Source organism: Lasioglossum baleicum, chromosome 3 (assembly GCF_051020765.1).
Source record: "Lasioglossum baleicum chromosome 3, iyLasBale1, whole genome shotgun sequence".
NCBI lineage: Eukaryota > Metazoa > Arthropoda > Insecta > Hymenoptera > Halictidae > Lasioglossum > Lasioglossum baleicum.
In genome coordinates this window covers 9,817,331-9,830,608 of record NC_134931.1, presented here as the reverse complement: position 1 = coordinate 9,830,608, position 13,278 = coordinate 9,817,331, and the positions used below count along the sequence as shown (strand labels likewise).

Sequence of the window (13,278 nt, the reverse complement as noted above, 5' to 3'; positions counted from 1 at the left end):
GAAGAAAACTATTTGTTCGAAAAGAAGAAGTTCCGAGAAATTTCAAATATATATCGTGACCAATGATTATAATAACGGGAGAGCATTTCTCAAAGTCAATTTACAACAGATGAATCGATACTGGAACTCATAATAACTGGACATTGTTACCGAAAGGATTCTTCAAGAGCTTATGAAAGTGAAAGAAGAAACAATAAATTAATTCTAGCATGAACGTTACTACGTACATTTATCACGATCTCCATCGATTCTCCATTACGAAACACAAAGTACATTTCCGAAGTGGATCGAATTCATTATTAATAATATCCACTCTCGCGAATCATTTTTCACTCAAGATCTCCCATCAATTATTCCCCTCAAATATGGTGCTATAGTCAAAAATCCTATTCAAACCTAGTTAATCGTTAATCATAATACTTATACAGACGATATTCATACAATTACACACCTCCACAATCGTCTTCCACGCTCTCAAATGGGGTCAAATCAAACTTCCAACAAACCCGACAAATGTATCGGATATATGTATATGGTTTTATAAAAATTACAAGACTGAATTTATTTAGATTTTTCACAATTTCGATAATAATACGTGCTCGAATAAAGAAATTTACTAAATAATTTCTAATGGGAGCATCTTTATAATTTAAATAATTAAAAAATAAGCAATGTGAAAGCGGTCATTTGACCGGTCGCGGTACGGTTAGTGTTAAACGATGTTAAAAGACCTGGAGAAACGAAATCAACAATACACAAAAAGCCTGTCAGCAAGCCACAAACCATTATAAACCCTCACAATAATTTTCCACGTTCTGAAACGAGGTCAAATTAAATTCAAGACAAATCCAGAACCACAAACGTATCGAGAAACCTACAGAAACGAAATCAACAGAACACAAGATAACACCACAAAACCACACAGCCTCTCAGCGACCCACAAACCATTATACACACGCGCAATCATTTCCCACGCCCTCAAATCAAATTCTACACAAATCCAAAATCTCGAACGTATCGAGAAACCTACAGAAACGAAATCAACAGAATATAAGACACAACAAAACCACGGAGTTCTCTAGTGATCAACAAACCATCATACACCAACCCCACAATCATTTCCCACGTCCTCAAACGGGGTCAAATTAAATTCCATACAAATGTGAAACATGAAACGTATTAAGAAACGAAATCAACAAAACAAAACAAGAGCATCTGAACGACCCACAAACTATAACACACCCTCACGATCCACGGTTCTACAACCTCAAATCGAACTGCGAATAAATCCAATGGCTGAACCAATGTGCTCACATCTCGCAGGCACGACGTTGGACCATCCCGTCTGACCACCATCGGGCCATTATTACTAGTCCACGCATTTTGAAAACTCGACTCGCGTCTAATCAAGATGACAAATTATGGTTTACCGAGGGAGATCGGCCCGGCCGGTGCGCGAACCAGGTGGGTACCAGGATCAACAGGAGGCGGTCTCGATCTTCTATCGAGCGGACATCAGCATGTCCGTGTTTCTGCTCGTGTTTCCCGACGAATTGGGATCAGCTCTCTCTCTTTCAGTAGCCTGGCTCCAACTAAACTACTCTCGAGTCGTGTTCACGGTGTCTACGTCGGGGTTCGTGTGCCCACCAGTAAACGCCGATTCGTGGATCGTGGCCGGGTTGAGGGTGGTGGTTGGTTCGTTGGTAGGGTGAACCAGAAAAGAGAGTGACCGAGAGAGACTGAGACTCGGCACGTTTAATCCGACGAAGACAGAGAACGACGAACGCTGGCGAACGTGTGTTTGTCAAGGCTCGATGTGCGCGTTCTCGCGTGTACGTGCGGCGACTGGTGAATCGAACAAGGACAGCAGACCAGAATGCGTGCGCCGCAACAGGTTACTCTCCCCTTCGATACGCTCCTGGAATCCTCCCCAAGCCACCCACTACCATACCATCCACGTCTACACCTCTCGCACCTTCTCGACCTTCCCATTTATTCCTCGATCGTTCTTCTTCTTTGCGAGCTAGTTTCAACCACCAACTTTCCTCTCTTTATTTATTTCTTGCTTGCTTTCTTAGTTTCGCTGGATCCTTTGACTTTCTCTTCGGTTTTAGGGGTTGCTTTACACTCTTTGTGGGGCTGACCAACCCGTTTGCAGGTGGATATTGCTACGGAGATTCGTGACGTTTTCTGGAGGGTTTTGGATTCTGGCCACACAGTCTACAACTTTTCGACCTTCCCAGTTATTCCTTGATCATCCTTCTTCTCTGCAAACTAATTTCAATCCCACTTTCCTTTCTTTATTTATTTCTTCTTCTCGTTGGATCTTTTCGTTCTTTCTCCGGTTTTAGGGATTGATTTATAATTTTTGTGGGTCTGGTGGTGGTTTACAGGAGGATATTGATACGGGCATTCGTGGGAGAATGGTTCTTTTTATTTGTGGAAGGATGGTTCTCTTGTTATTTGAGCGGATGATAATTCTTGTTAGTTTTGTGAGGATTGTTATTTGAGGAAGAAAGAGTATTTTCTTGTGGAAGGTTTGCGTGGAGTTGTAAGGAGAATGATGGGTATTTGGTCAGATGCAAAATTTCTTCAATTCCTTGTTCTTGTCAAGCTAGTTTCAACCCCACTTTTCCTTGTTCATTTCTTGGATTCTTTGGTTCGTCTTTCTTCTTCTTTATTTTTGGTATTGAGAAAATTAACAATTTTCTGATATTGCAACTGGTGCAGATTTTGTAGTTTCAGGAAGAGTTTGTGCAGGCTTTGGAAGGAAACTAACAGGTGGCCGAATTTTTCAGTAGAAGTATAATAATTTACGAGGTCCAGAATATCAATCTGTGGATTTTGTAATACCTCGGGAAAATCGATGTTTGAGTTTGGAAGAGAAAGAGAAAGTTTAAAAAGTGGAGGAGATAGAGAGAGAGAGAGAGAGTGAGAGAGAGAGAGAGGGAGAGAGAGAGACGGGGGAGAGACAGATGGGGAGAAAGAGAAGCAAGAGAAGCACGAGAAGCAAATGGGCTCGTATTATTAAGTAAAGAAGCATACGGAAATAAAAGGGAACGGGTGAAGGATAATGAGGGAAGGAAGAAGTAGTTTAAGGTTAAAGGAATCTACGAGAGAACCTTGTGCAATATAAGGACGACGTAAAACGTAACTTAAGAAAATTGTACTCCGGTAGAAGGAAATAATAATGCAGTTCTATTATCTTTTCATTCCTTAATCTCGCACTATATTTGATATACTTATGATGCATTAACCCCCATGAAAGAGTAATTAATGCAGCTTTTCTAGCAATTTATATGACTTTTTAATGCTGTAATCATTTCCTCTACTTCATTCCTTCAATCTCGTAAATTTGATACAGAGTAATTACTTTCACTCGTAAACATTTATACTATTTAGTTAATTACGCGTTTATTTCTCATGAACTTTTTAAAAGGCTGAGAGGACTTGTTTGTTTGGCCATTTTATGGCACACACGTGTATTAGGAATCAGGAATTCTTCCTTCAGAAGGGGGGGGGGGGGGATCTACAATATTATATATTTTTGTAATAATTTGTAAAACTATAAAGTATGTCAAATTTTTTTTTGTACATTCAATCAACTGAATTCTTATTCTCTCAAAAAACCATTTCTCAACCCCTAAATCAAAATTAAATTCCTGTCGATTAATTTATGAAAAATAATTCTTAATTTAACGATGTCAAGGATGTCAGCAAGTGAGCTTCAACACTACTCCTTGTATCCACTCTCAGATTTCTACATTACCTCTTACATACCTCTGTAGAACTGTCTTGTCTCCAATCAAATACCAAAGGGATTATCTACTTGAATGAGCGCAGCATTGACCTTTCAAGTTCATAATTGTACACGTTCCAAAGGTCGTGAAGCGTGTCACAGAAATCTCCAATTCATCGCACAATATTCCCCCAGCACGTGAGTCTGAATTTTTTTCAGTGTCGACGAACATTCTTCGAATCCTTCTCGCTCGAGTTTGAAAAGAAGCGATATCCTCGACGCGTCCCAGAAACTCGAAGGGCACAAATCTATCGAGATCTGCGGTCGAGGACCCGTTTCGGTCGATGTAAATAAATGCCGAGAAGCTGATGCACTCGGGGATTGAGAGATCTTGAAAAGTGTTCGGAGATGATCGCCGCAATCTGCTTGAATTTCCGTCCCGAACGAGAAAGGAGATCCCGGAACCGGAAATGGGCGAACCTGCTCCTTTTGTCGGCCAACAGTGAACAGATTATGCACCAGTTCTCCAAAATTTCTCAAAATGTGACAAAAAATCAACGACTGAAAAATCTCATTTTGCTATACACCTTATCCTGTACACATTCAACATAAGGTTTACGGAGCATTAAAAGCAACTATTTTACATTACTTTATAAAAATAACAAACATGTGCTTATCCAAATTTTCCTTATCCAAAATCTTCTAATAATATACACCCAAAGTTTCATTGACTGTCGTAAACTCAAAATATCAAGGTCGTAATGTTGATAGGAATCGTCTGTCGCGTCTGATCATGACCTACCAATTCTACTTACTGCGTATAGTAACTAAAGCACGCGAACCCAACAGATTTCTAAAGTCGATTTTCTCGAAAAAAAGGCCTCAAACAAAAAATTTTAGTCCCATTTTTCGACTTATTTTTACATGTAGTATCACCCCTGCCCGGTTGTGCCACCCTTCCTGCCATACCCTATATTGTATACAGAGAAATCCAAAAATAAACAAAGCAAACTAATTTCATACTCAAAATATGTATGAATTTCTTGAATAGAGCACGAGGATTAATTTCAGTATCTATAAGTAATAGTTAGAAGAATAATAATAGGCAAAGAAATCCAAACATTATATGGTAAATATAATCGTGAAAAATGAGCATTGGCAAAAAAGCTCGGACACGTGTCTCCTTATTTTGTCTCTAGAATCACCACAAAAAGTTTTGTTAAAATCGGCGATACCACAGATGTGACCTCGCCTTGTAAGTTGGACTTCGATTGTACCAGCTCTCCTAATTGATGAAGTCGGTGAAGAACAGTATTTAGTTTTTGCAAGGTGTAATTTACGTGATCAAATGTAGCAAGTTCGTAGAGTGGTACGGATACTGGTGCACATCTTGTAAGCAGGATTTCGCTTATTCTCCTCTAAATTTCCGAGAAGATATCATCGACTTTCCTGCCCCAGCAGACTCGACTGTCGAGGGACCGAGGTCGTTTGTGCGAATGTTTATCGTTCCGTGTAATCTGCTTAAGTAGGAATGTAAATGTGAAACGTGGCCCGTTTACAACGACTCAGTGTGAATTTGCCGCGCAGAGAACCTCCGGGCAGCAGTCCATTAACGGTCTGATTGCAAGGCTGGATCAATTCTGACCCAGCTTCCGAATTTACAATAATACGCATCAGGAATTTCCCAACATCCCTAAACATCTGGAGAGCTTACATCATACGTATTAAATAATATAAATAATTATTGTACATTGTTAGATACCAGTGTTCATTTTGGTAATGGTTTTGATAGTTGCAATTTAAATGGAAACCTTTATACATTTCTATAAAGATGGGGATTTCAAAAGCATCGAAGAGAAAACGTGTATGTTAATAAACATTCATAGTACTTCCTCTTATTCCCCTTCCCATGTATTTCAGTTATCTAGAATCTTTTAATGGACGATGAGAATTTCTCTCGTATTTTAGTTTCCACGAAATTAAACACGTTATTGGATATATGTATAGGGTAAACATCCGTCGGTCTTAGTGGATGTACCAGCGTTGCTAACAGTCATATGTGGAACTCTGTTATGAAAACTTACAACGTTGCTTTGAAATATAAATAACAAGCAATATAAAACTATTTTCTATACCGGGAATTTTTAATATTTGCCGTTTAAATCAAAAGTGCCAATAACAACTGGAGTGCCAGCAATGGTACAGTATACCCTAATAGAAATTAAGAATATTGGCTTGTACGTTTTCCTGGAAGAAATCCTTTTATGAGAAAGGAATTCCACTCCTATTGAAATGAACATTTGTCAAAGCATCGGACTAGGTCAATAAATAATATTGTTGCGGTATTTTACCCAAGAATAAAAGGAATACCTCTCTTATTGCCGTTTCCACTAACGTGCGTTTGCGAATAGAAGGACGTACATATTAACGAAAGTTAGTAACATTTCCATCGAATTTTATTTATACCAAGAATCTTTCAGTGAATGATAGGAATTTATTCTGTCAAACTAAAATAATAAGATACTTGTATATAATAAGTATTATAATAAATTTATAATAAACAGCTTTCACTTTCTTATCAAGAAAGTCTGCAAAAATATAAAATACTGCAAAATTGTTACAGCCACTGAAGTAAAAATCCAAATATCATTTGTCTTCGTTCCCTGTAGGAAAAAGATTTCTGCCCATCTTCTCAGGTTCATAGTGTTCATATGCGACCGAAGAAGAATAAAATATGGTCGTATCGATGCACTTCGACGCAACGAGTGCAAAAGTTGCGAAGTTTGTTCCCTGAGTACATGTCCTTAAACTTTTTCGCGTAGCTACGCGTACCCGTTTCCTATTTGCGCGTGTTTTCCATGAACCACTTCGGCGAACGAGTGGCAATAGAGTGAATCTCTTTCAGAATTAAGAACGGCGAAGCATGCTGAACGATCCGAGGCAAGTAAAAGTTTGTTCGTTCGCTTGATCTTCTTCTGGCAACCTTGCGTCACGGGAAATTTCATTTCTCGCAAAGGCTCGACGTCAAGACTCCGCCATCATCCGTCATTAACTCGCGATAAAGTATGCGGCAAGGTCGCGTTTTCAACTCGTTCCGCCGTTTCATCGCGTCGAGGATAAATTTATTAAATTCCGACTGGCAAATTTCCACGGACTTCTTGCTTATTTTGCGGCCAAGTTTACCATCCGCCGTCTTTCTTAAACTAGCAGATCCACTGGCTGACCTTCGCCGGCTTATTCCACTGGAAAAACTCAGAAAAAAAGGGTCACGTAAACTATTTAGCAACAACGTGACTTTAAGCTATTTTTTTTGTACAAATTAACAAACTTTCTTCCTCAACAAGTATCGCGTATAAACGTATGTATATTCTACAAACTTCAGTAATTTTTTTATTGGAAAATCTCTAGAGATTCCCAAATGTTTTCCCGAGAAGCACATCATTTCAAAGCCCGTATACTCTGTAACCTTTAGCATTTTTTTTATTGAAAAATCTATAGAAATATTTGAGCTACTGCCTTTCTCCCAGAAGTTGTCACCCCCTAGTTAACTATTTACTGACAAGGTCTTTAGAAGTTTTTCCTGAGAAAACTGAGAAAACACTTCCTCCGTTCACAAGCACATTATCTTATTTATTTACTTGTTGATGCCGTAAACCATGTTTGGTTTATATAGCATACATTAGTATAACACTTTACAATTAATAATGAAGTATATATCGTTATATAAAGTTAAATTAATATGAACGGTAGACGCTAAATCCTGATCTTATATTTTTTGAGAAAGTTAAAAATTAGCGTTGTAATGTCTCGCATAATATGATTAAGGTCTTGAGCTCCTGCTTCTCATTTAAAGGAACCATCCGCAATAAAGTGTGCTCTTGCCAGGGGAGCATTTAAATTATAGTGGTTCGAACGGCTTCGAAAACCAAGATATCGTTAAAGAAGTGTTGGAACAGTATTTTAACATTCGATTGGGTTCCTGATTCTGTAGCTTCTTTGGCTAAAAAATCAGTCTCTTTATTTCCTGTTAAGCCAATATGTGCTGGAATCCAAACAAATTTAGCAAATTCTATATTACCACTGTTGGATATAAATTTAAGATATTTGTCCTTTTCTGTAAGTAGTTTATTACACTGAGAATTGAACATAGATTTTTGTAAAGCTTTGACTACACTTTGCGAATCTGTGAGAATGAGAAAGTTGGAATCAGTGTGCGAGTTAACCACATCTAAAGCTTAATTTATCGTACAACACTCTGCTGTAAAAATGGACACTTGTCTATGCAGGCTAATGTTTTTTTACTAATATCTAGTTGTGGGCAGTAATAAACTGCCCCCACTGACTGTGCATTTTTAGTTCTACTGCCATCTGTGTAAATCTGAATCGTTTGCGGAGGGGCCGACTCAATAAATGCGCTTTAAGACAGCGTTAGGGTTGACTGAGTTCTGTATAGATTTATCTAATTCGAGGGCGCAGAGTGGAATGATAATTAATATTATTTAAAGTAAAGTCAAATTCTATGAAGTGTTTGAGCGACTCCCTTTATGTTTCCTGTAAATATGCATTACACAATATTTTGACACAAATTTTTGCGAGAAATCAATTTTGAAAAAAATCTTTTTGGTCATCTACTCGAAAAAATCACTAACATAATCTCCATGAATTTTTTATTTCAGTTGATCCAGCTTTGTGATATCATGAATTTTTAATGAGGGTTACTCGTTTATGAAAAGACTTTTTTGGTCGTTTTAAAAAAAAATGTTTAAGGGCTACGTTTGTTTCGAGATTGTTAATTAGGCATGGCGTTTTAAAAGAGCTTCGCTTCAGCCAGTGCATTTGCATTCCACTCGGAATCTGTAATTAAATAATAGTGGGATACTGGAAACTTATCTCGCGTTGTTTCGTAGTTCGTGGAAATTAATCGAGTGTTGTTAAACTTTGCCAGAACGTTACAGTGGACAGCGAGGAACGGGAGATGTTGCGTTGATTAAAACGAAATTGATCCCTGAAACCTTTTCCTTACTGCGGTGTTTGATTTCGACGGTAGTTGATGTTCGTCGTTTTTTCGCTGTAGGAAATTATACATTGCGATCAGGCGCTCGTTTCGATTCGTAGCTTCAAAACACATAGAATTTAATAAAAAGCATTAGCAGCTTGCAAATATCAGTACAAAATAAAAATGTTATACATGAACTGTAGAGTACTGGAACCAAATAAATGTGTCTTTTAATAATTTTAATACCTTTGTGAAACGTTTATATTCTCAAATTCTTCATTTCTGTCACAAATGCATATGAATTGCAGTTTCATAAAATCACAAATAATAATTCACACGTTTCTTTTGTGATTGAATAATTTTTGAATAGATCGTGGTCAATGTATGGTCTTACGTTAATTAGTGGTTAACTGGGTTAATGAGTATTTCTTACTCGGAGGGTAACTAGATCTTTTCTTCAACTCCCGGTAATCAATCAAAGCTTCCGAGTTAACTGCATGAATATTTTACGCAAATTTACCGTGTGTTACACCTGAGCGTACGGATTGATTCTAAACGAGTTGTAAATTACGCGATTATTCCAACAGTGTCACGGCTATAGCATGTGTTTCTTTGTGCCATTACAGTTGCCTCGAAGCGATTGCGAGTGTCACTTTCACATCAAAGCAGCGCGATAAGATTACGTAACAACAAGCATATAACATCTTTTTGATGGGCCCAGTAATTGTACTATTAATGAATGTTTTTAAAAGATGTATCTAAAATCATATGTTCAAAATCAGTAAAGTTGGTTAATAGGGTTTTGAATATTAAGTTAGTGCATAACTTGCTGGAAGACTTTAACCCCTTCGTTATTACTCGAATTTTCACTTCGTTGCTAACAGAGCCTAGCATGTTACTCTCCTGTATTGTAAACACAGATTATTGAATCTTTATTACATGCGACGTATACAGCATCAAACTTTGTGCATCTGCAGAACATTTACACTTGTAAAATATAAGAAAAGAAAGACCAATACTGCACTCATAAGACCGCACGACCGAACTGAAAACTTCTATGTCGATTGCACACCTGTCTAGCTCCCCGAGTTTACCCGAATGGCGATTCCATTCATTGGATTTCTGATTTTTCAAATGATCTATGACAATTAATGATAAACCATGAGCAAATGTGTACGGCACGGTAATCGAATTTCGTAGACAAACTCGGTTACAGTTGCCAACAAAAGAAGTTAAGCCTGCGACTATAGTCGATGTGTACCTTCGTGACTATAGTTGCTTCCAACCCGGAAACGGATAAGGTTGTCTCGGTGGCGTTTTAAAATTCCTGTGGAGGGGAATAAAAGCATCGAATTGGTTTCTACAAAGGGTTCGTTCCTTCAATAAACGAGGAGAATCGCGAAACTCTCGTATCGATCGAATCGGCGATACTTTTTGTTGGTTGCCGGGGATCGTTCCAGCCGCGAGTACAATGTTACGAGCCTATGATGACTCGTTCGCGAACGGTTTTGCATTATAGATCATCATGTTGCGCTCAACTTGCCGCCGGATAGAATTTTAAACGAGAGAAACTTCCCGCGATCTACATTTCCACCCCGGTGGAATCGATTGCTCGGAGAACCAGTTCCCCGAACCACCCCTTATCTAACCGGCCACCCCCAACAGCCCCCGATCCTCTCGCTTATCGATTCGACCGAAGAAACTTGTTCTCTGCGTGTTCGGTAAGTAATGTAACCTCCCTGGCGCGGCGGCTCGTTCAATATCAATAACGAGCGTCTTCCACGATCGACTGTTTTTGATAGATGACCTAGTTGCAGGCGCGTTATGCTCCCCGGATCACTGTTGCATCGTGCCGGAGCGGCGTTGTACCTTTATGTAACTCCGGGAAATTGCATTACTTTCGAAGGAGGACCGTTTTTCTAGTCCTCGGTCACTCGCGACGACGATGGCATGATCTCTTCGCAGAAGGTCTTATGTAAGTCTCCTACGTTCTTACGGGACTGTTCGATTAAAGTACATGTTGTTTATAATGTTATTGAAAAAAGTCCTCGAGGGATCACTCTAGTTTGATGCTGTCATTTTGCAAGCCCATTTTTGCGAATTTTTTCTGGGGAAGGTACTGACTGCTGTAAATTGAAACTTGGCACAATTGTTAACCAACATTTGTAGAGTCTACTCTAATTCTTTCAAACAATAATAACAAGTTTCTTCGATACCATAACAACATTGGCAAGAACTTTTCCAAGAAGCTTTTATTCCTAGCGAACATGATTATGACTGTTGTAGTCCCCTGTTGGGAATTTTTTAAAGAATGGGTACTGACTGCTGTAAATTGAAACTTGGCACATATATTAACCAACCTTTGGAGAGTCTATTCTTAGTATTTGCAAACAATATTAACAAATTTCTTCGATACTACAGCGATATTAGTGAAAGTGTTTTGCAGAGAAAGTTTATCGTTGATCAGCGTGATTTTAACGGTTTTGATCATCTGACACTGAATTTTGTAATTTATATAAGGTGTAGCCGGACAAAAAGAAGGAGTAACATTTTTACGTTTTACGCCACGTTTTCGAAAAAACGGAGTTTGAAAATATAACGAATACGCGTACTATTACAGTAAATATTGGATATAAGAAAAACTAATATCACTTCCCCCGAGGATTTTTCTTACAAATCGAAACTTGACTGTAGGTAGCAATAGTCTGACACGTCTGATCATAATCAATCAATTCTACTTTCTACGTATGTGTACGATTATCATGCTTCGCATTGTAAATAACTGCGTACACAAAATTAATTTGATTTTCCTTGTGTGATAATCAAAATCATGATCGTTATAGGTAATATTATGTGACGCTGGTCGCGCGAACGTGTTTTAGGGTTATACTTACGCCTCGAAGCTCGCGTTCGATACACGATTTTAACGAAACTCGTTATCTCCGTTATCGGTTACCGCTGTACGCGCGCAGTTAGAGAAACTTCATATCCCGACCGGGAATATAAAATCTGGAATTTGGATCGATACAGCGCTCCGCGATAGATATCGCGCACAGGAACGCACGCCGCGTATACACAAACACGAATCCCGAACAGATGTTACGTCGAGAGAGCACCGTGGAACCGAGAGATACGCAGATATTTTCTTCCCGTTTTTCGGCTTTCTCTCTGTTTCCTCGTTTTCCCATCCGTTTATCACCAGCGGCCAGAAACGTTATTTCTCGGAACACTGCCGGTGCAGCGACGGACAATTTGTAATTTGTTTCTTTCGTTCGGGAACGTTTGCTGTGAAAGAACAATGGAATATACGATTTCGAAGGTTTTTAAATATCGCGGAATTGTTGAAGAAAATGGGAGAATGTGACGACAGAAGATAGAAGTTTAGTCGAGCGGTTAATTAATGCAATTTCTTGCAGTTTGAATAAGTGAATCTTTAGTGAGTTCGTACAGTAGAACACTTTGTTAAGAATATTGAATTTTGAATTGAATAGTAGAATTACCTGTTTGTGAACACTACTATGGCATGATCGCAGAGAATTATTTATCATGATTATTACACGAGTTGCTTTGAAAAGTGCCACGTTGTCATTTCATCGAAAATTTTCAAATAACATTGTAGAACTTTAATAAGAAATTTTTAATTAGAATTATTGCAAGGTTCGATTACGTTTCTTCTAACACTTTTATTATAGTATCCAGTGAATACCAGAGTTACACAGGAAACTATTTCACTTTCTTAGGTACTTCGAAGACGCACTTTTGTATTCCAGCTGCGTAAGTGGCGAAATTTTCGAGCCTTAATAAAAAATCGCGCATAGAGACAGCGTTTTCGTATGTAAATACGCGTAGGTGGAACTTTATCGGACGTAACATTTTTACTGGGACACGATTCGGATCGTAAACCCGTTTTTATAGTGATACATTTACGGCATCCTGATAGCGGTCGCCATTTTTACGCTTCCCTTTCACTTTCTCTTTCTAGACTTTTTATCCTAAGAACATTGTGAAATTTGTTGTTTCGAACACTACGAACTTTCGCATGAATTTCTTAATTTATTCATTTGTACATACATAATAATATATCTCAATCTAGTTTGGCTGATATTTCAAGAATATATGTAGTAACGAAAAATTTTTATTGATTTTTCGCATGTAATATCTGCGAATTAAATGTACATGTAGAGCTTTTTATAAAAGTGATTTACATATCATATGTTGCTCGGTTTACAGATGTTGATCGGTTTACATTCGGAAAGGTACTGCTGTCTTCTTCCTAATAACATGCGTTGCCCTAAATACCTTGGCAACAGCCATAAACCACAAACTACTACAGTTTGGAAATGTGGAAAAAAGTTCAATCGTCAAATAGCGTTGCTGCGTGTACAGGAAATTGTTCTATTTTCGCAGGCTTTGGAAAATCAATTTCTTTGTTCGATTTTGATACTGTCAATACGTAGACTTGTTTCGTTCGTTGTTTGGTTGCAAAATTGATTTGTCGGCGAAAGACGGTTTGACGTTTTGACAATTTAAAAATAGTCCGCAG

The 13,278-nt window shown here is 38.3% G+C and overlaps 1 protein-coding gene across 3 annotated transcripts in view; it reads right to left on the bottom strand.

Moving 5' to 3' along the window:
- Sytbeta (Synaptotagmin beta) overlaps positions 1–13,278 on the bottom strand; it is a 124,301-nt gene that overhangs the window by 70,920 nt on the left and 40,103 nt on the right. For 2 of the 3 annotated variants that reach the window (XM_076421038.1, XM_076421039.1), the window contains exon 1: positions 1,431–2,958. The exons of the other annotated variant lie outside the window; for it this stretch is intronic. The gene's annotated coding sequence lies outside the window, so the exon portion shown is untranslated. Of the gene's footprint in view, positions 1–1,430; positions 2,959–13,278 lie in introns of those variants that run through there. 3 annotated transcript variants of the gene reach the window in all.